We start from the raw sequence: 20,057 nt of genomic DNA on the forward strand, positions 1-20,057 counted from the left end.
GATCTCTCTTTTGACGAACATAACAAAAATATTTAAAGAGCAGCTTTTTTCTTTGTAGCGTTGCAAAAATCTGAAACTTTTTGTCCAAAAATGTGGCAGTAAAGCTAATCCATGCTTTTGTCACTTCAAGATTATCTTACTGCTATGCTCTACTCTTCGGCTACCCTGATAAAGCAATAAATAAACATTTACATTTACACTTCAGCTAGTGCTAAATACGGCTGCTAAAATCTTGACTAGAACCAAAAAATTGTATCATATTACTCCAGTGCTGGCTTCCTGTTAAGGCCAGGGCTGATTTCAAGGATTTACTGCTAACCTACAAAGCATTACATGGACTTGCTCATATATGGAGTGATTTCAGTGTCAACAGAAATTGTATTTGAATTTTATAATTTATAATTTGTGTTAGGATATTAAATGTGAATTTTATACATTTTAATTTGTGTTAGGATATTGGAATTAGAATTTGATAAATTTAAGTTGTGTTAGGATATTGAATTTGAATTCAATATTTTTGAATCAGTAATGCACAAATTGAATCATTAAATTCCCAAATTGAACTAGTGTTTCATGATTTGAAACTGAATTGAATTAAAATTGCATTCAGTTTTCAATTTAATTCAATATTCAAATGTAATATTTATATATATATTCAGTTTCAATATGGTAGATATTGCATTCATTTTCTGTGTATCAAGTTTACAAACTATTATTTTATGTGACCAAAGTTTCATATATTTTATTTATCAGTTTCATTCAGATTCAGTTTTCAAATTCAGTTTCTAAATTCAGATTCAAAACTGCTCTAAACAACATCCTGGTACTTTGCCAGCCAGGATAATTAGAAGAACAATGATCAATCGAACTCTGGCCGTTGCGTCTACTCTCTTTGCTGTCAGAAAAAGCAAGAGACAGTAGTGATCACTGAGCAGGCATATTAACAAACTCTTCTAAGAAAGGAGTCCTCTTTGATATTACACCTGATCAAGCACAATGCGGCGCGATGCCACTGTACCACAACTGTCAATGGTAAGTGTTAACTGTCTGTCATACTTTGATCACTTGCAACGCTAATTAGTGGAACTGCAGGATAGGGGGTAACTTTAGCTGCTTGTCAACTGCAATGTAAACTCTTGGGATAACTAAAACTAAGAGAAACTGTAACATACATTGATTGTTTAATTTGATTTCATCAGAGCAACCAAAATGGCACAAAACAGGCAACTTATGAAGGTAGCTAGCTATGCTAGCAACAGTTTAACCTGATACCATGGCGCTGCTTAGCCAGATCCAGATGTTGAGAAGTGTTAACATGCGGCCATGGTTTACCCCCCAGTCTCACACAGTAACATATGTACACTGTTTGTTTGCAACCAGGCTGTGCCCTGCCTCCTAAAGTGTTTTTAGCAGACAAAGAATGAAGCCAGACACACTTCTCCAACTCAGTTTAAAGTGGGCATTTTTTGTCATCTTCCAACATCTACATAATTTGGTCAGATGTAAAGACTAATAAACTTGAAAACTTGCTGAAGCTTGTTAAATAATAGGCATATTTATCTAACTAAGCCAACCCCCTCGTAAAGTATTCAGACCACTTTTTCCACATTTTGTTACGTTATTCTAAAATGGATACAATTATTTTCCCCCGCATCAATCTACACACAATACCCCATAATGACAAAGCAAAAACAGGTTTTTAGAAATTTTAGAAAATGTATTAAAAATAAAAAACTGAAATACCTTTATATATATTCAGACCTTTTGCTATAAGAATCGAAATTGAGCTCGGGTGCATCCTGTTTCCATTGATCATCCTTGAGATGTTTCTACAACTTGATTTGAGTCCACCTGTGGTACATTATATTGATTGGACTTGATTTGGAAAGGCACACACCTGTCTATATAAGGTCCCACAGTTGACAGTGAATGTCAGAGCAAAAACCAAGCTATGAGGTCGAAGGAATTGTCCGTAGAGCTCCGAGACAGGATTGTGTCGAGGCACAGATCTGGGGAAGGGTACCAAAAAATGTCTGCAGCATTGAAGGTCCCCAAGAACTCAGTGGCCTCTGTCATTCTTAAATGGAAGAAGTTTGGAACCACAAAGCCACTTCATAGAGCTGGCCACCCGGCCAAAATGAGCAATCGGCGGAGAAGGGCCTTGGTCAGGGAGTTGACCAAGAACCCGATGTTCACTCTGACAGAGCTCCAGAGTTCGTCTGTGGAGATGGGAGAACCTTCCAGAAGGACAACCATCTCTGCAGTATTCCACCAATCAGGCCTTTATGGTAGAGTGGCCAGATGACAGCCCGCTTGGAGTTTGCCAAAAGACACCTAAAGGACTCTCAGACCATGAGAAACAAGATTCTCTGGTCTGATGAAACCAAGATTGAACTCTTTGGCCTGAATGACAAGCATCACGTCAGGAGGAAACCTGGCACCATCCCTATGGTGAAGGATGGTGGTGGCAGCATCATGCTGTGGGGGTATTTTTCAGCGGCAGGGACTGGGAGACTAGTCAGGATCGAGGGAAAGATGAACAGAGCAAAGTACAGAGAAATTCTTGATGAAAACCTGCTCCAGAGTGCTCAGGACCTCCGACTGGGGTGAAGGTTCACCTTCCAACAGGACAACAACCCTAAGATCACAGCCATGATCACGCATGAGTGACTTCGGGACAAGTCTCTGAATGTCCTTGAGTGGCCCAGCCAGAACCCGGACTTGAACCCGATCGAACATCTCTGGAGAGACCTGAAAATAGCTGTGCAGCGACGCTCCACATCCAACCTGACAGAGCTTGAGAGGATCTGCAGAGAAGAATAGGAGAAACTCCCCAAATACAGGTGTGCCAAGCTTGTAGCGTCATACCCAAGAAGACTCGAGGCTGTAATCGCTGCCAAAGGTGCTTCAACAAAGTACTGAGTAAAGTTGACAGTGCATGTCAGAGCAAAAACCAAGCCATGATGTCGAAGGAATTGTCCGTAGTGCTCCGAGACAGGATTGTGTCTAGGCACAGATCTGGGGAAGGGTACCAAAAAATTTCTGCAGCATTGAAGGTCCCCAAGAACTCAGTGGCCTCCGTCACACACACAGTTTGCACAGTTCTGTTTACACTGCACACCTCTCATGCCAGAGCGCTATTAAAATCACTCTTATGTAACAGACCCACATTCTGCACCATGGCACTACCACTGCCACCATGTAGTGATGGTACACCTTTCATTTAGCTGTTACACCTTTCAATTACCAGGTATAACAACTGAAAACACAGCCTAACGACCCAATTAACAGCATGTTTCAAGGGATGGCTCCCGTGTTTTAAGAGACTCATGCATCGTCACAAACACATGCACGCATGCATGCACACACACACTCTTAAACAAAGGCACCTACACACTCCTTCACACCAATGAAGTCCGATACTATAATCTGAGACCAAGTATGAAAGCTCCTCTTGAATTGCTAAAACATTGGACACAAAGACAAACAATTGTCTTTAGTCCCTCTGACACTCAACTCCGCTGACAACGTGACAGTAAAAAAATGAATATGGCCAGTCTATAACCAACTTAATTTAACCACTGGCTATTTCTTCACCTACCTACTCTGTGTTCACCAGTGCACCGTCATTCTTCTCTCTGTAGGGGGAGCTAGGTAGGCCTGTCTGGCTTGTAGTTGGGAGTGGCATGGTCTGGTAGAACAGCGTTGGGCTGGTGGTGAGTGCTGCTGACAGCCTCACCCTGCCGTGTAAGGCAAGAAACAGTAGATTCCCATATTGAGTCACACACACATACAGTCACAACACTCAGATCATCGTCAGGAAGGGTCACGGATAATTGCTCTGATCCAGGTACATTGAAAATGGGTGGAATGTGGGCTTGTGGGACTGGTAGATGTAAAGCTACTTAGTTACTCTAGACTAGTGTGCTGACAAATAGTTTAAAGTAGAGCTCTGGTGTGTTTGTATGTAAAGCTGTGTTTGATTGCTGTATGTTAGGCAAGGTGACAAAGGTTTTTGATATTTACTTCATATATCAGTATTAGTGTTGACCTGTGACTGTATGAGAGCAGATTTTTTTCATATGGGAAGCTACTCTAATTTAAGCAACAAATCTAACATTTTGGGATGGTTGAATATAGTGTATGATGATGAGTTAATTTTGTTTCCGTTAACACAATCAGTATAGATTGGATTAATCAATGTGGCTCTGTTGAATTTCCCCCAACTGAAATTGATTGTATCCGTTGTCAGGAGAATATAATAATAATACTGGAACAAACAGACATTGTTGTGTATTTGAGGTTTACAAAGGCTTCTAAAGTTTATAATTTCTACATTCAAATGTTAGACTTGATTTGCCCTAACAAAAAATGTCCATTCATTATAATCCACATAATAATTCAAATTTCCTGATGCTGCAAGATTATTTTCCTGCTGTAAGAAACTGGATCAAATTAAGATACGGCATCTGTACAGAAGATAATTTGAAAAAATTGTTTTGTATATCCTTTAAATAGCAAGAAATTATATATATAAACATTGTGCCTGCACTTTTGGACTTGATAGAATCACAACAGGGAGTTCCTGGCCTGTTGAAAGGGTTATATTAACTTTCTATAATTTACATGATCATTATAATCTGTTTAATGGCTTGCCTAGGATATGATTCAGTATTATGATCTTGTGCTGTTAAAAACCACTCATTGTTTTGGCTAAAGGATGGAACTTCACACTCTGTTGTGAACAGCATGGGGTTTCTGACTTGAAATGAGTGTGTATAAATCCTGCATACATCTTCCACTACCTTTAATAGCCCAATATGTGAAGAGTTTGAGGCATCTGCTAATAACTTAATAAGAGTACAGTCCTATGTCAGTAAACAAAGTTTAGTGGTGGTCAGTTATAGAAATAGCTTGGATATTCTGACCTGAGGTGTGTGTATATTTCCTGCGTACATGTAAATCTTCCACTTTCAATAGCCCAATATGTGGGGAGTTTGAGTGACAAGGTGTGTTCGTTGTTATGGAATTAGTAACTTAAGCCAGAGTATCATCCTACCGGTATGTCAGTAAATTATGCTTAGTCGCAGCAGTGATAAGTTATGGGAATTCTGCCCAGGACAGTGGAGGGGTAGAGTAGAGATGTCACCTCCAGCATTGAGTGAGCTGCTGAATAACGCTTGTGTATAGAACTAGAAAACATTAGTACCAGTAATACACAGAAATGTGTTAGCACAAGATATAAATGAATAGACTAGTTAAGACTAACATACCTGTTTCCAATCCCATGACCTTTGTGCCATCAAAAAATACTTGACTCAATGGTTATGTAAAATATGCACCTACAATACATAAAAAAGCATGAAAAGGGTTGGATTTGACCGTCAAACAAAATGAGAGTCGTTTAGATGAAAGAGCTGTTTATCACCAGTTGATTTATCTGTGAATGGATGTGAGCCAATGATGGAATTGGAGTCTTGGCGCGAATGCAAATATGCCTCTGTTTAATATTGACATAACCTAGTATGCAGCGCACTCAATGCTTTGGTTACATAACAACTTTTATAAGGCTTATGTATGGACTAATTTATATATACCAGTATTAGGAAGAAATATGTTTCTATTTGTTATGTATTATGTATTGGAGAGGATAGATCCACTTGCTCTATAGATTTGTTTCCCCTTTAGATTGCTGTCCCTGCTTACCTGTAGTGCAAGGCTACATATATTGTAAATATGTGATAAATATGTGAAAGTGGAGTAGTGGCCTGAGGGAACACACTAAATGTATTGGGTAAAGTGTTATGAAATATAATGTCATGTAATATTTTAAATTGTATGTAATTGCCTTAATGTTGCAGGACCCCAGGAAGAGTATGGGGATCCTTAATAAATACAAATACAAAGGCCAGTAGGCCTACATTGATTTAGCTTCTGCTCAATCATGCAGGAATTTACAGCGTCATTAGGCCTAAGTGTCATATCCTAAAGAATGTGAATTCCAGTGAAACAACGAACACCCCTTATCTCTTCTTATCAAATACAACCCAATAAATTCAGAGTGATAGACACACATTGTATTGTATTGTGATTATAAGACAGAAAACACAGATTGTGTGATTATGAGCAGATAGGCCTATTAATCATGCCACAATAAGGAAGTATCACCTTGTTATCTTGCACCAATGTTCTGTGGAGGCCTTGAGCTGGCCATGCCTCTGTTTTCAAGGGAAATAGGGTTATTCTAGCCTTGTGAAACCACGTGAGGTTTAACAAGCCTAGGGTCATTCCTTCACGATATAAAACATTTAAGAAAACATGGAAATCAGGCTGAGCTATACAGGCAGGTCTTGTAGAGCCCGCAGGTATCTGTGCCTCTAGACTTATAGGTGCCTCTCTTTTAACTTATAGCTCAGGGCAGGTGGTTACATTTACCAGGCTGTAAATACAAAGTTACATGAAAGGACTTCTCACATTTATGAGTATAAGTTGATACATGTTCATATATTGCCCAACAGATATCAAAACAAAGCTTGCCTATTATATTTTGAAGCCTGAAGTTTGTGTTTTGAAGCCAAATTGCACAATTACTAAGGGATTCTGAACAAACTTGCAAGAAATGGTTGGATGGGTGTCACGATCGTTATGAGAAGCGGACCAAGGCGCAGCGTGATAGGCGTACATACTTTTATTAAGTGTACACAACACGAACAAAAACAACAAAACGATACGTGAAGTCCTAGGTAATACAACAAAACCATACGGAACAAGATCCTACAATAAACTAGTGAACACAGGCTGCCTAAGTATGGTCCCCAATCAGAGACAACGAGCTACAGCTGTCTCTGATTGGGAACCACCCTGGCCAACATAGAAATAAACGATCTAGAACAAAACCCATAGAAAACTAAACATAACAAGTCCACACCCTGGCTCAACATTTAAGAGTCCCCAGAGCCGGGGCATGACAGTACCCTCCCCCAAAGGCGCGGACTGCGACCGCGCCAACCAAACACAACAGGGGAGGGGCCGGGTGGGACCACCACTCTCCCTCTACCCCCCCGTAGCGCCCCTGGTCTGGTCTGGCCCTGCTGGCCAGAGCTGGACTGGACACCGGTGGAGCGGATTGCTCTGGCTCCGGAGTGGAGCAGCTGACACGGAACAGGCACAGACCGTGCCGGACTGACGACGCGCACCACTGGCTTGGTGCGGGGAGCAGGAACGGGCCGGACCGGGCTAGCGACACGCACCACTGGCTTGGTGCGGGGAGCAGGAACGGGCCGGACCGGGCTGACGACGCGCACTACTGGCTTGGTGCGGGAGCAGGAACGGGCCGGACCGGGCTGACGACGCGCACCACTGGCTTGGTGCGGGGAGCAGGAACGGGCCGGACCGGGCTGACGACGCGCACCACTGGCTTGGTGCGGGGAGCACGAACGGGCCGGACCGGGCTGACGACGCGCACCACAGGCTTGGTGCGGGGAGCAGGAACAGGCCGGACCGGGCTGACGACGCGCACCACAGGCTTGGTGCGAGGGTCAGGAACAGGCCGGACCGGGCTGACGACGCGCATCACTGGCTTGGTGCGGGGAGCAGGAACAGGCCGGACCGGGCTGACGACGCGCACCACAGGCTTGGTGCGAGGGGCAGGAACAGGCCGGACCGGGCTGACGACGCGCACCACTGGCTTGGTGCGGGGAGCAGGAACAGGCCGGGCTGACGACGCGAACCACAGGCTTGGTGCGAGGGACAGGAACAGGCCGGACCGGGCTGGCGACACGCACCACAGGCTTGGTGCGAGGGACAGGAACAGACCGGGCTGACGACGCGCACCACAGGCTTGGTGCGAGGGACAGGAACAGGCCGGACCGGGCTGACGACGCGCACCACAGGCTTGGTGCAAGGGACAGGAACAGGCCAGACCGGGCTGTGGAGACGGACTGGAGGTCTGGAGCGGAGAGCTGACACAACCCGTCCTGGCTGAATGCCTATCTCCACACCCTGTGTGTGAGGCATCAGCACAGGACGTACAGGGCTGTGCACTCGTACTGGCGCTACAGCACGTGGCACTGGCGCAGGATATCCGGGACCGAGGAGGGGTACTGGAGGCCACGAGCGTTGAGCCGGCACACTCCGTCCTGGCTGCATGCCCACCTTAGCACGACACGTGCGTGGTGCTAGCACAGGACGTACAGGACTGTGCCGGAACACTCGCGGCACAGTACGTGGCTCCGCATAACCCGGAACCTGCCCAGTCTCACGCTGCCTAGCCTGAGTACGGGGAGTTGGCTCTGCTCTACCTCTAGGCTCCGCCAACCACCCTTCCAGCCCCCCAAACCTGGTGGCCTCCTCTCCTAGATCGCCGATGCGCCCTGTAGCTGCCTCCAGCAGCCCCGTCGTCCACGCCGTGTGCCCCCCAAAAAAAATTACTTGGGGTTGCCTCTCGCGTGTCCGTCGTCGGCACGGTTGGCGCCGTTTCTCCTCTCCTGCCTGGGCCTTTACTCCTGCCCATGGCCCTCTGCCCGCGAATATGTCCTCCCAAGACCACCATTCGCCCACCTGGGACATCGCCAACTTCTCCTGTTTGGCACGCTGCTTGGTCCTCTGATGGTGGGATCTTCTGTCACGATCGTTATGAGAAGTGGACCAAGGCGCAGCGTGATAGGCGTACATACTTTTATTAAGTGTACACAACACGAACAAAAACAACAAAATGATACGTGAAGTCCTAGGTAATACAACAAAACCATACGGAACAAGATCCCACAATAAACTAGTGAACACAGGCTGCCTAAGTATGGTCCCCAATCAGAGACAACGAGCTACAGCTGTCTCTGATTGGGAACCACCCTGGCCAACATAGAAATAAACGATCTAGAACAAAACCCATAGAAAACTAAACATAACAAGTCCACACCCTGGCTCAACATTTAAGAGTCCCCAGAGCCAGGGCGTGACAATGGGACATGGTATTTAGTCATAAAGTATACATATTTGCATTTGTGTGTTTATGTATTTGGGATGTTCTTCCGTACATGTCCTTTTCGTGTTTGCCTGTGTGCAATGTGCATGTATGTGTGAGTTAATCACCATAATCAAACTAAAAGTGATTATGGAACTCTAAAACGAACCTCTGCCATGCAATGACTGCGTGAGAGAGCCAGAGAAGGAGTGTGTGGTGAAGGAAGAGAACATTGTGTCTTAGTGTTAGGGGTCTGTGTGCACCACCCTGGGTGTGGCTATACTCTCTCTCTCTCTCTCTCTTTCTTTCTCGCTCTGTCTCTCTCTCGCTCTGTCTCTGTGTGTGTGTGTGTGTGTGTGTGTCTCTCTCTCTCTCTCTCTCTCTCTCTCTCTCTCTCGCTGTCTGTCTGTGTCTCAAGCTGAGAAGACCTGGGGCTGTCACTCCCTGTGATCTCAGACTTTTATAGTTCAGCTCCCTGTCACAACCACAACACTGATGGGTTGATTGTTTTCACAAGCCCTGCCATTACACCGTACACTCTCAGAGAGGGAAAATCATTTAATACACGCTAGAAACACAAAACTTAAACCTTGCTTATTCAACCACCCCACAAATACCATATAAACAGTTCACTCAAAATGATGCACACCCTTAGACCGCTGCGCCACTCGGGAGGCCTTAAAGATTACTTTTCAACATTGCCTGCTCCCAATCGTTCTCACTACTTAGAAAAACATAATATTGTAAGGCTTTCCTCATGCCCCTTTTCATGATGATGCTAGTAGCCACGTGAGTGCTAGCTAGTTACTGACCAGAACATTAAGGCACAAGTGTGAGCATGTACTCACTGCTTACACATACCACATGCAAATGGATACATTCCAATGTAGTACATGCTGTTTTTCAGTAAAGTTACTGTAACATCTCAGTAGCTAATATCCTTGTCCTTGGGCAACTCTACGTATAGTGCTCCACCCTTATCAGGCATCTCCTATTACAGCTGACAGATGGACTGATCTCCTGTGCTCAGTCTTATTCATCACTTCTTCCACTCTTCTGTGGAATGATGAGGTCCCTGTGGATTCCACTGACGGCAGAGAGCTCCTGTGCAGACAAGACACTGTTTGGCTGGCTAGCTCCCCTGTTACACCCAGAGCATCTGCAGTTATGGAGCCATTCATTTGCAGGATGTGGTTTGAGAGGGCCTGAGGGAGTGATTCCAATAGTCGCAGTCAGTATTAGATCAATGGTTTATATACAATAATGGCTGACAGTGGGAGCTGTTTCCAAGCCACCACACCTCCATCTTGGCACATTTATAAATGTCTTCATTTGTTTTTGGCACAGACACATTCATGCATACTTTTAAATTATATTATTTGAGCTAAACATACAAATAAAAAATTATAAAATATCTAAAAACATTTTCCTTGAAGTATAATTTTTTTTAAAGTTCTAACGTTACTGTCCCCACTACAACAAAAAAATACTTAAATACATATAATTTTGTCCTTGAAACATTTAAATGCTATACTATAGAATTCCATTCATTCCTATGGAGGACTGCTCCTTCTGGGGAGTGCCAATATGGCCGATCGGTGGCTTCAAAGTCTCTCATTGGCCAATACATATCATCAGCAATCCAGGGTTTATATACATCGTATTAGATAGAACGTTGCGTCCGCCCTCCTGTGGGGAAAAACAACCTGTGGTTACCTAGGTTACCACATTGGCTCACAGCAAATACTTCCCTTACAAAAAAAGATTGCAGTTTCAAACTGCAGTAAAAGTGCAGTAACTGCAGTCGACTGTGGTATTTTGGACGCAGTAATTGCCAAATAACTGCAGTGTACTGCAGTTGAACTGCAGTTATACTGCACTGTAACTGCAGTTATACTGGATTCTTTTTTTTCACAAGGGTTGACCTTTTTCAAATGACATTTTCTTGTCGGCTTGTTTTAGTCAAAACGACGTTTAAGAAAAGTACAACATGACTAAAGATGACAATTTTTTCACCCCCTTTTTCGTGATATCCAATTGCGATCCAGTCTCATTGCTGCAACTCCCCAACGGGCTCGGGAGCGGCAAAGGTCAAATCATGCATCCTCCGAAACGTGACCCGCCAAACCGCGCTTCTTAATCCCCGCACCAATGTGTCGGAGGAAAGCGGGAGCCCCGGGAGCCGGAGAAGGTATCCGTCCTCGTTTCCTGCCTTGGTGGGAGAGCCCTGGAGTGGGCCAACGCAGTGTGGAAAAAGGGAGGTACCACGTTGGAGAACTACAGGGAGTTTGCTCACCTCTTTCGGGCTGTATTTGTTCACCCGCCTGAGGGTCGAGAGGCGGGCGAACAACTGGTTCATTTGAGGCAGGGGACGTGGACCGCTCAGGACTACGTGCTGGAGTTCCGGACGCTGGCAGCGGGGTCCGGGTGGAATGAGCGGGCCCTGATAGACCATTTCCGGTGCCACCTAAGGGAGGACGACCGACTGGAGCTAGCCTGCCGGGATGCCATGCTATCATTCTCCCAACTGGTGGACATGGCCATCCGGCTGGACAATCTGCTAGCAGCCAGAGGACGTCCTGGTAGGGGTCTGCCCGTTCCCACTCCGGACGACTCTGACCCCGAACAGATGGAGCTGGGGGGAGCCGCCAGTCGAGAGAGCGCAGGAGGACAGCGACAGTGCCACTCTGGTGGCACGAAGGGACAATCCACCTCACGTCGCAGTCAACGTTATTTTGGGTCTGGAGGCGGTAGGCAGGGTACTCACGCATCACCCCAGGTAACGAACACCCAAACGTGTTCAGAGCCCTTTGCGGCGCACTGTACTTTATCTATCTCCTTTCCCGATCACTTGGTAGGTTCCCAGTGTAAGGCACTAGTCAATTCAGGCGCAGCTGGGAATTTTATGGACAGGGCATTTGCACACCGTCAAGGCATATCATTGGTTCCCCTAACCATTCCACTCCCCATCAGAGCACTAGATAGTCGACCATTAGGGTCCGGGTTGGTTAAGGAAGTTACGGTACCAGTCACCATGATTACGCAGGAGACACATGTTGAGTTATGATTATTGAGTCTCCTGCTTACCCTGTAGTCTTGGGTATCCCATGGTTAGCCCTTCACAACCCCAATTTCTCATGGCCACAGAGGGTTCTTACGGGGTAGTCGTGTGAGTGTCCGGGTATGTGTCTAGGTGTTTCTGTTGGTGCGACCACGGTGGAAAGTCCAGACGGTACCCCCACCGTGCGCATTCCCCCCGAATACCATGATCTGGCGCTCGCGTTTTCCAAGACGCAAGCGACTAAATTACCACCTCATCGGGAGGGGGATTGCGCGATAAACCTTCGAGTAGACGCTGTACCTCCCAGGAGACGTGTATCCCCTGTCGCAGGCTGAAACGGAGGCTATGGAAATATACGTCACCAAGTCCCTGCGCCAGGGGTATATACAGTGGGGAGAACAAGAATTCGATACACTGCCGATTTTGCAGGTTTTCCTACTTACAAAGCATGTAGAGGTCTGTAGTTTTTATCATAGGTACACTTCAACTGTGAGAGACGGAATTTAAAACAAAAATCCAGAAAATCACATTGTATGATTTTTTAAGTAATTAATTTGTATTTTATTGCATGACATAAGTATTTGATCACCTACCAACCAGTAAGAATTCCGGCTCTCACAGACCTGTTCGTTTTTCTTTAAGAAGCCCTCCTGTTCTCCACTCATTACCTGTATTAACTGCACCTGTTTGAACTCGTTACCTGTATAAAAGACACCTGTCCACACACTCAATCAAACAGACTCCAACCTCTCCACAATGGCCAAGACCAGAGCGCTGTGTAAGGACATCAGGGTTAAAATTGTAGACCTGCACAAGGCTGGGATGGGCTACAGGACAATAGGCAAGCAGCTTGGTGAGAAGGCAACAACTGTTGGCGCAATTATTAGAAAATGGAAGAAGTTCAAGATGACGGTCAATCACCCTCGGTCTGGGGCTCCATGCAAGATCTCACCTCGTGGGGCATCAATGATCATGAGGAAGGTGAGGGATCAGCCCAGAACTACACGGCAGGACCTGGTCAATGACCTGAAGAGAGTTGGGACCACAGTCTCAAAGAAAACCATTAGTAACACACTACGCCGTTATGGATTAAAATCCTGCAGCGCACGCAAGGTCCCCCTGCTCAAGCCAGCGCATGTCCAGGCCCGTCTGAAGTTTGCCAATGACCATCTGGATGATCCAGAGGAGGAATGGGATAAGGTCATGTGGTCTGATGAGACAAAAATAGAGCTTTTTGGTCTAAACTCCACTCGCCATGTTTTGAGGAAGAAGAAGGATGAGTACAACCCCAAGAACACCATCCCAACCATGAAGCATGGAGGTGGAAAAATCATTCTTTGGGGATGCTTTTCTGCAAAGGGGACAGGACGACTGCACCGTATTGAGGGGAGGATGGAAGGGGCCATGTATCACGAGATCTTGGCCAACAACCTCCTTCCCTCAGTAAGAGCATTGAAGATGGGTCGTGGCTGGGTCTTCCAGCATGACAATGACCCGAAACACACAGCCAGGGCAACTAAGGAGTGGCTCCGTAAGAAGCATCTCAAGGTCCTGGAGTGGCCTAGCCAGTCTCCAGACCTGAACCCAATAGAAAATCTTTGGAGGGAGCTAAAAGTCCGTATTGCCCAGCGACAGCCCCGAAACCTGAAGGATCTGGAGAAGGTCTGTATGGAGGAGTGGGCCAAAATCCCTGCTTCAGTGTGTGCAAACCCGGTCAAGACCTACAGGAAACGTATGATCTCTGTAATTGCAAACAAAGGTTTCTGTACCAAATATTAAGTTCTGCTTTTCTGATGTATCAAATACTTATTTCATGCAATAAAAAGCAAATGAATTACTTAAAACTCATACAATGTGATTTTCTGGATTTTCAGTTGAAGTGTACCTATGATAAAAATTACAGACCTCTACATGCTTTGTAAGTAGGAAAACCTGCAAAATCGGCAGTGTATCAAATACTTGTTCTCCCCACTGTACGTCCCTCCACTTCACCTGCCTCATTGTGTTTCTTCTTTGTGACGAAGAAAGATGGCGGTTTACGCCCGTGTATTGATTATCGACCACTGAATAATGTGACGGTACGATTTAGTTATCCTCTTCCCCTCATTCCTTCAGTGATTGAGTCAATGCATGGGGCCCGTTTTTTCACCAAATTAGACCTCAGGAGTGCCTACAACCTGGTGCGTATTCGGGAAGGGGATGAGTGAAAAACAGCATTCAGCACAACCTCGGGGCATTGTGAATACCTGGTGATGCCCTACGGTTTGATGAATGCTCCATCCGTTTTCCAGTCCTTTGTGAACGAGGTGTTTCGGGACATGCTTGGTCGCGGTGTGGTGGTCTACATCGATGACATCCTGGTGTATTCTGCTACGCGCGCCGAGCATGTGTCCCTGGTTCGCAAAGTACTGGTCCGACTGCTGGAAAATTATCTTTATGCCAAGACAGAGAAGTGTGAGTTTTTCCAGCAGTCAATCTCCTTCCTCGGATATCGCATTACCACCACAGGTGTGGAGATGGAGGGAGACCGCATTTGCAGCCGTACGTAATTGGCCGACTCCAACCACGGTAAAGGAGGTGCAGCGCTTCCTTGGCTTTGCCAACTACTATCGAAGGTTTATTCGGGGCTTTGGCAAGGTCGCAGCTCCCATTACCTCCTTGTTGAAGGGTGGGCCGTCCCGGCTCCGCTGGTCTGCTGAGGCTGATTTGGCATTCAGTAGATTGCGGGGTCTGTTCACCTCAGCCCCGGTACTGGCTCACCCCGATCAATCACTACCGTTCGTAGTGGAGGTGGATGCGTCCAAGGTAGGGATAGGAGCTGTCTTATCCCAACGCTCAGGCACGCCACCCAAGCTCCGCCCCTGTTCCTTATTTTCTAAGAAGCTCAGCTCGGCGGAGCAAAGCTATGGCGTTGGTGATCGGGAGCTGTTGGCTGTTGTCCGAGCTTTGACGGTGTGGAGACATTGGCTCGAAGGGGCGAAACACCCTTTCCTCGTCTGGACAGACCACCATAACCTAGAGTACATTCGGGCAGCGAGGAGGCTGAATCCTCGCCAGGCCAGGTGGGCCCTCTTCTTACATTTTACGTCATTTAGCAGACGCTCTTATCCAGAGCGACTTACAGTTAGTGCATACGTTATTCTTTTTTATTTTCATACTGGCCCCCCGTGGGAATCAAACCCACAACCCTGGCGTTGCAAACGCCATGCTCTACCAACTGAGCTACCTCCCTGCCGGCCATTCCCTCCCCTACCCTGGGCCAATTGTGCGCCGCCCCATTTGTCTCCCGGTTGCGGCCGGCTACAGCAGAGCCTGGATTCGAACCAGGATCTCTAGTGGCACAGCTAGCACTGCGATGCAGTGCCTTAGACCACTGCGCCACTCGGGAGAAATCTTCACCCGGTTTGATTTCACACTCCTACATTCCGGGTACGAAGAACGTGAATGCAGACGCACTGTCTCGGCTGTATGACACAGAGGAGAGGCCCAGAGACAACACCCCCATACTCCCGGCCTCATGCATTGTGGCGCCAGTAGTATGGGCGATGGACGCAGATATAGCGTAGGCATTACGCACAGATCCATCTCCACCACAGTGTCCAGCTGGGCTGCAGTACGTGCCTGCGCTTATCCGTGATCGTCTGATCTACTGGGCACACACGTCACCCTCCTCTGGTCATCCAGGTATCGGTCGTACAATGCGCTGCCTGACCGAGAAGTACTGGTGGCCTACCTTGGCTAAGGACGTGAGGGTGTATGTTTCCTCATGCTCAGTGTGCGCCCAGAGTAAGGCACCTAGGCACCTCCCAGCGGGTAAGCTACAACCTTTACCAGTTCCACAACGACCATGGTCTCACCTGAGTATTGATTTTTCTCACTGATCTTCCCCCCTCCCAAGGTAACACCACTTTCCTGGTCGTTGTGGACCGCTTTTCAAAGTTCTGCCGCCTCCTTCCTCTGCCCGGTCTCCCCACGGCCCTACAAACTGCGGAGGCTCTGTTTACTCACGTCTTCCGGCACTATGGGGTACCAGAGGATATAATGTCCGACCGAGGTTCCCAGTTCACGTCTAGAGTCTGGAAGGCGTTCATGGAACGTCTGGGGGTCTCGGTCAGCCTGATCTCTGGTTTTCACCCCGAGAGCAATGGTCAGGTGGAAAGGGTGAATCAAGATGTGGGTAGGTTCAGGACCGGCCGGGGGAGTGGTCGGTGTTCCTGCCGTGGGCAGAATATGCTCAGAACTCTCTCCGCCACTCCTCCACTCCTCCACTAACCTAACACCCTTCCAATGTGTTTTGTGTTACCAACCGGTCCTGGCACCGTGGCACCAGAGCCAGACCGAGGCTCCCGCGGTGGATGACTGGTTTCGGCGCGCGGAGGAGACTTGGGATGCTGCCCACGTTCACCTCCAGCGCGCTGTGCGTCATCAGAAGGCCAACGCTGACCGCCACCACAGGGAGGCCCCGGTGTTCGTACCGGGGGATCGGGTCTGGCTCTCGACCCAGAATCTGCCCCTCCGCCTGCCCTGCCGGAAGCTGAGCCTGCGGTTTGTGGGGCCGTTTAAAGTCCTGAGGAGAATAAACGAGGTGACATACAGGTTGTTACTCCCCCCTGATTACCGTATTAACCCCTCGTTTCATGTGTCTCTCCTCAGGACGGTGGTAGCTAGTCCGCTCCAGGAGTCTGAGGTACGGGAGGTTCCTCCACCTCCTCTGGACATTGTGGGGGCCCCGGCGTACTCGGTCCGTTCCATCCTGGATTCGAGGTGTCGGGTGGGGGGCCTTCAGTATCTCGTGGAGTGGGAGGGGTACGGTCCGGAGGAACGGTGCTGGGTCCCAAGGCGGGACATCCTCGATCCCTCCCTGTTGAGGGATTTCCACCATCGCCATCCGACTCGCCCTGCTCCGCGTCCTCCTGGCCGTCCCCGAGGCCGGGGTCAACGCACTGCTGGAGCCGCGCATCAGGGTCGGGGTACTGTCACGACTTCCGCCGAGGCTGCCCCCCCTCCTGGTTCGGGCAGGCTTCGGCGTTCGTCGTCACCGGAGTACTAGCTACTGCCGATCCCATTCTCATCACTCCACTTGTCATGTCTTGTCAATCACACACACCTGGTGCTCATTCCCCTAATTAGTAAGTGTTCCCTCTGTCCCCCTTGTCTTTGTGAGTGATTGTTTTGTTGTGAGAGCGTGTAGCTCGGTATTTTTATTTTTATTTTTTATTTCACCTTTATTTAACCAGGTAAGCCAGTTGAGAACAAGTTCTCATTTACAACTGCGACCTGGCCAAGATAAAGCAAAGCAGTGCGATAAAAACAACAACACAGAGTTACATATGGGGTAAAAAAATCAAAAATACAACAAAAAATATATATACAGTGTGTGCAAATGTAGCAAGTTATGGAGGTAAGGCAGTAAATAGGCTATAGTGCAAAATAATTACAATTAGTATTAACACTGGAATGCTAGATGTGCAAGAGATTATGTGCAAATAGAGATACTGGGGTGCAAAAGAGCAAAATAAATAACAATATAGGGATGAGGTAGTTGGGTGTGCTAATTTCAGATAGGCTGTGTACAGGTGCAGTGATCGGTAAGGTGCTCTGACAATTGATGCTTAAAGTTAGTGAGGGAGATAAGAGTCTCCAGCTTCAGAGATTTTTGCAATTCGTTCCAGTCATTGGCAGCAGAGAACTGGAAGGAATGGCGGCCAAAGGAGGTGTTGGCTTTGGGAATGACCAGTGAGATATACCTGCTGGAGCGCAGACTACGGGTGGGTGCTGCTATGGTGACCAATGAGCTAAGATAAGGCGGGGATTTGCCTAGCAGTGATTTATAGATGGCCTGGAGCCAGTGGGTTTGACGACGAACATGTAGTGAGGACCAGCCAACAAGAGCGTACAGGTCACAGTGGTGGGTAGTGTATGGGGCTTTGGAGACAAAACGGATGGCACTGTGATAGACTACATCCAATTTGCTGAGTAGAGTGTTGGAGGCTATTTTGTAAATGACATCGCCGAAGTCAAGGATCGGTAGGATAGTCAGTTTTACGAGGGCATGTTTGGCAGCATGAGTGAAGGAGGCTTTGTTGCGAAATAGGAAGCCGATTCTAGATTTAACTTTGGATTGGAGATTCTTAATGTGAGTCTGGAAGGAGAGTTTACAGTCTAACCAGACACCTAGGTATTTGTAGTTGTCCACATACTCTAGGTCAGACCCGTCGAGAGTGGTGATTCTAGTCGGGTGGGCGGGTGCCAGCAGCGTTCGATTGAAGAGCATGAATTTAGTTTTACTAGTGTTTAAGAGCAGTTGGAGGCTACTGAAGGAGTGTTGTATGACATTGAAGCTCGTTTGGAGGTTTGTTAACACAGTGTCCAATGAAGGGCCATATGTATACAAAATGGTGTCGTCTGCGTAGAGGTGGATCTGAGAGTCACCAGCAGCAAGAGCGACATCATTGATATACACGGAAAAAAGAGTCGGCCCAAGAATTGAACCCTGTGGCACCCCCATAGAGACTGCCATAGGTCCAGACAACAGGCCCTCCGATTTGACACATTGAACTCTGAGAAGTAGTTGGTGAACCAGGCGAGGCAGTCATTTTAGAAACCAAGGCTATTTAGTCTGCCAATAAGAATGCGGTGGTTGACAGAGTCGAAAGCCTTGGCCAGGTCGATGAAGACGGCTGCACAGTACTGTCTATTATCGATCGCGGTTATAATATCGTTTAGGACCTTGAGCGTGGCTGAAGTGCACCCATGACCAGCTCGGAAACCGGATTGCATAGCGGAGAAGGTACGGTGGGATGCGAAATGGTCGGTGATCTGTTTGTTAACTTGGCTTTCAAATACTTTCGAAAGGCAGGGCAGGATGGATATAGGTCTGTAACAGTTTGGATTTAGAGTGTCACCCCCTTTGAAGAGGGGGATGACCGCGGCAGCTTTCCAATCTCTGGGGATCTCAGACGTTACGAAAGAGAGGTTGAACAGGCTAGTAATAGGGGTTGCGACAATTTCGGCGGCTAGTTTTTGAAAGAAAGGGTCCAGATTGTCTAGCCCAGATGATTTGTAGGGGTCCAGATTTTTCAGCTCTTTCAGAACATCAGCTGTCTGAATTTGTGTGAAGGAGAAGCGGGGGGGGCATGGGCAAGTTGCAGCGGAGGGTGCAGAGTTGGTGGCCGGGGTAGTGGTAGCCAGGTGGAAAGCATGGCCAGCCGTAGCAAAATGCTTGTTGAAATTCTCGATTATTGTAGATTTATCGGTGGTGATAGTGTTTCCTAGCCTCAGTGCAGTGGGCAGCTGGGAGGAAGTGCTCTTATTCTCCATGGACTTTACAGTGTCCCACGGTTGAGCTACATTACACTGTATTATTGCCAAGGTGGATGTTTTCCCTTGTACAGTTTCGTTTGACGCTTGGGGTGTTTGATTTATGCAAACGGATTAAACTCTGGACTTCGGTATTTTACCTCCTGCGCCTGACTCCTTCTTTCACACCTCGTCACAACATTCACCCTTTTGCAGGTTTTAATATATAATTTATTCCATCCCAGACACATTTCCTCATCTGCTTGCATGCGCCTCCCCTATATTGTAAGTCGCTCTGGATAAGAGCGTCTGCTAAATGACGAAAATGTAAATGTATATCAAGGTGTTTTGGTACTTCCCTTATGCACTACGCTTTTCTGCGCGCTAACAATACCACAGGTTAATAAAGTGTAACTGTCTATCCTGCCCTCTATCCACCATTCATAGTGACAATAGTGGTTGGTAGATCGTTTGTCCAGATCTGCAATATGCTAACTAGCAATCATACCACACAGAAATCATTCAAAGCGGCATACATTTTCAATATCAGCGGAGAGACCAGGTGCGTCATTGCGCATGAAAGAACAGAGAAGTCATGAGCCACACAGCTCAAAAAGCTCCCCTATTGATCTTGTTTAGGGACAATACAATTATCCTACCTAGTCTAGCCTACAACACCACATTATAATGAATAATTGCATGATTGTTTTCAAGTGAGTACAACATTCTACTCTG

The 20,057-nt window shown here is 47.1% G+C and overlaps 1 protein-coding gene across 3 annotated transcripts in view; it reads left to right on the top strand.

Moving 5' to 3' along the window:
• Nucleotides 1-908: 908 nt before the first annotated feature.
• Nucleotides 909-20,057, top strand: part of LOC121572762 (tuftelin-like) — a 55,643-nt gene continuing 36,494 nt past the window's right edge. For 2 of the 3 annotated variants that reach the window (XM_045222341.1, XM_041884786.1), the window contains exon 1: nucleotides 3,763-3,850. The gene's annotated coding sequence lies outside the window, so the exon portion shown is untranslated. Of the gene's footprint in view, nucleotides 1,033-3,762; nucleotides 3,851-20,057 lie in introns of those variants that run through there. The other variant, XM_045222340.1, reaches the window with a different exon arrangement.

The sequence above is a fragment of the Coregonus clupeaformis genome, chromosome 8 (genome assembly GCF_020615455.1).
Source record: "Coregonus clupeaformis isolate EN_2021a chromosome 8, ASM2061545v1, whole genome shotgun sequence".
Taxonomy (NCBI): Eukaryota; Metazoa; Chordata; class Actinopteri; order Salmoniformes; family Salmonidae; genus Coregonus; species Coregonus clupeaformis.